This window comes from Chinchilla lanigera, unplaced genomic scaffold (assembly GCF_000276665.1).
Source record: "Chinchilla lanigera isolate Chin_1 unplaced genomic scaffold, ChiLan1.0 scaffold00049, whole genome shotgun sequence".
Classification (NCBI taxonomy): Eukaryota; Metazoa; Chordata; class Mammalia; order Rodentia; family Chinchillidae; genus Chinchilla; species Chinchilla lanigera.
Genome location: NW_004955450.1, coordinates 3821476 through 3824604, shown reverse-complemented (window position 1 = coordinate 3824604; position 3129 = coordinate 3821476). Strand labels below are relative to the sequence as shown.

The 3129-nt window shown below is 55.8% G+C and overlaps 1 long non-coding RNA gene across 1 annotated transcript; it reads left to right on the top strand.

Annotated features, from left to right (window-relative positions):
- The first annotated feature begins 1107 nt into the window (after positions 1-1107).
- On the top strand, positions 1108-1828 carry LOC106149582. Its single transcript, XR_001235854.1, has 3 exons — positions 1108-1181; positions 1306-1378; positions 1688-1828. It is a non-coding gene; the product is annotated as an uncharacterized LOC106149582 (long non-coding RNA).
- The last annotated feature ends 1301 nt before the right edge of the window (positions 1829-3129 follow it).

The following is a 3129-nucleotide window of genomic DNA, read 5'->3' as shown; positions in this document are numbered from 1 at the left end:
CGGAGGCTAGTTGTTCTCTTCCTCCTCTTCCTCTTCTTTGTCCTCCTCCTCCTCTCCCTCATCTCCCTTGCTGGCCGGCTCCCCCTGCAGTGGCCCATCTCTGCCATCCCTTCTCCGCTCTAACACCTGTCCGTTCCTGACTACTTGTTGGCAGGGCTGTATCTTCCCATCACACAGCCACGCCTGACAGAACTTAGGTGCTCAGAGTGAGTCTGTCCAGTGAGGGTCCCCACCTGGGGCAACCTCTTTCGGGTGTCCGGGTCAGCTGGGAGCAAGCAGATGGTTTGTTTTCTCCCTAATTAGCAGCTTCTCTGCGGACGTCCTCGGAAGACGTATCTTTCCTAATAGAAACAGCAGGGTGGACCACAGGCCCCTGGCAGCATCCTGTGCCTCTCCTGGCGGGAGCCGGAGGCAGGCAAAGGTGTTTCATTAAGAGAGGGTTGGAGGAGGCAGCAGCTACAGTGCCCAGTGCCTGCTGGAAGTGCTCTCGAAGACCTGGGGTTTGAAACAGCAAATGCAAGAAAAAATCACCATGTCTCTGCTCAGCACTCAGCTCAGCCTGGGCCTCTCCTGGCCTCCCCTCCTCCTCCAACTGTCTCCTGTCCGGAAGCAGCTCTGCTCAGGTGACCTTTGGCCTCCTACTCTCTGGACCCACAGGTGGAGGCCCAGGGCGACCACAATGCACGCAGCCCCTCTCCCCAAGGAAGCGCTGGCATCTTGACCCAGGCAGCCACATACAAGCTCTTGAGGCTCATCCAGCTTGTTGGGGTTGCTGGTGCGGCTGAGCTCACTTACTGCATTTCCTATAGCCATGCACTCCCTTTCGTCTTAGTAGTAGAACCTCAGATTTCTTCTGTTGTTGCAAAAATCCCAGCTAAAATATATTCCCCCCTCCCCCCCAAAAAAGAATTCATGTTTCAAGATTTGAAAAAAAAGACTATGTTTCTCAGGCTCCTTTGGAGCTAGAGGTCTCACAAGTGATGCTGCAGGGTAGCTTTTTAAGCAGATGTTGTAGGGAAGGTTTGTGGGAAATAACCCCTAAGTAGAAGACAAGCAGATGACATGTAAACTTTATTTACTATTCTCCTTATTCCTGTTTCTTGCCCAGAATATAGGTATAATTGGTGGAGGTTAAGCAGCCATCTTGGGCGCTAGAAGAGGAAAGCTAGATGACATAAATGGTGAGTTCAGACAAATGCAGAAAGGCCCTTGGAGGGCAGCAAGCCTGGAGAAGAGACAGAGGGGGACGGGCCACCTAGAGGCAGAGGTTCAGATGATAGTACTGTCCAGAGTCTCTTTCCCCAGAACGCCAGCCCCGGCTCCCTGTGGGGTCTGGATGCCAAGACCTGGGCCCAGAGACCATGGAGGCCACTTCAAGGTCAGGACACCAGAGGTCCCCAGGCTCCCCCCTCTGCCCCAGGGGCATGTCTGTGGGGCTCCAGGGAGGGTGAGTTTCCTGGTCCCCTTTCCTCACCTACGCTGCTGCCTGTGGTGTACTTGGGAAGGGAAGCAACTGTGACCTTAGACACGACCTTCACCTTTACCTTCATGTCCCTCTGCCACAGCTCCTTACTCAGGGGTCTTCCACTCTTTCTCTTCTCCCACTCCCGGCTCCCCAGCTTCTGGGGCTCTCAGGGAATTCAGACATCGAAGGCCAGCTGGTTGACGCCATCCTTCTTGCTTCCAGGAGGAGGAAGGGGCTCCGATTCACCCTCGGTCAGCTCAGTTTAGAAGGCCTCCTCTTCCGCGTTAACCACCCTGAAAGTCCCCTCCCAACCTGTCCTTCTTCGCTCCCCCTCACCCACCGTGACAGAGGTCGGGGGACATAAACAACCCACAGTTTCCAATTAATTTTTAATTGCAACTTGAAATTCTTAATTGCAGCTGAAATGCTATCTCCGGTGGTGTCGTGGGGGTGGGGTACAGGTGACCCAGTTAGAGATGCAGGCCGGCTGCAGAGCCTTGCGCAGAGGCAGCAAAGGGGAGGCCAAAGGGCAGCCTGCTGATTACGCAGGGTGCAAGGCACAGCGGTTAGATTTTGGGCCTAGGCCTGGGCCTTTCCCCTCAGGGGCCAGGGGCCTGGAGTTCAGCCTGTGCCCTGGAGAAGACACCTGGAGAAGCGATTTGTCAGCATCTTGTTATGGCAGGACAGGGTCCTGGCAGGACAATGCCAAACTCCACCTGGCCAGTTGGAGCCCTGTAGTAGCCCCATGGGAGCTTTCTTGGGTGGGATGTCCTTGGGGACCTTCATGGGAGACCAGAGGTGTTCCCAGCAAGGCTCAGGCCCTACAGAGGTGGCACAGGGAACTGGGGAAGCCTTAGGATTCGTGCCTAGGCTGTGCCCGGCTGCCAGAATGGACACAGGGCACAAATGGAGGTAGGTGACCAGTTTGCTTGGGACTGAGGGATTTCCCGGGACATGAGAGTTCTGGAGGTGGTCACCCCGATTAGACACAATTAGGCCCCTTGACATCATCAGCCTTGGGGACAGGGACTGGGCTGAGGCTGCTCTGGTTGAGTTGGGACTCCTGAAAACAGATGGGCTGCCCTTCCTTACTCCTGCCCTGGGGACCCCCAGCCCTGTGTCCCCAGCTGTGCAGACACACAGGGGCCCCACCGATGCCTGGTCATCCCACAGGGAGTCAGGTATGAGTCTGTTCTAGACTGCAGTTTCTCTCTGTCTTTCTTCTAGCCATGGAGTGGCCTGGGCCAGAAAGGGACAGTCTGGTGGCCTTAGTGCGTGTCCTGTAGGGCTCCCAGAGGCTAGAGAGACCACACAGCTGTGCTTGTTTTCTGACTCTTTCCCTGCCCACCTTTGCCCACCCAAGATGCATTTGCAAACTTTCTGTCCAAGGCAGCTGGTTCTCCACGGGAGCTGTTACCTGAGAACTGACAGCCATCACAACAAAAGCCTGGCAGCCTTGCTGAGAGCTGGCTGGGGCTGCAGGGCTGCAGGGCTGTAGGGCAGGTGGGATAGAGGCTGGAGGGAGGCAGGGGGAGTTCTGGGGTGCAGAGGTGGGGCATCTAGGAAGGATGGGATTTCCTGGGAGTTGGGGACACCCCATAGGCAAGATCTGCTTAGTAACCCAAGTCCGCCTCCCATTTACTCATTCATGCATTTAGCCATCC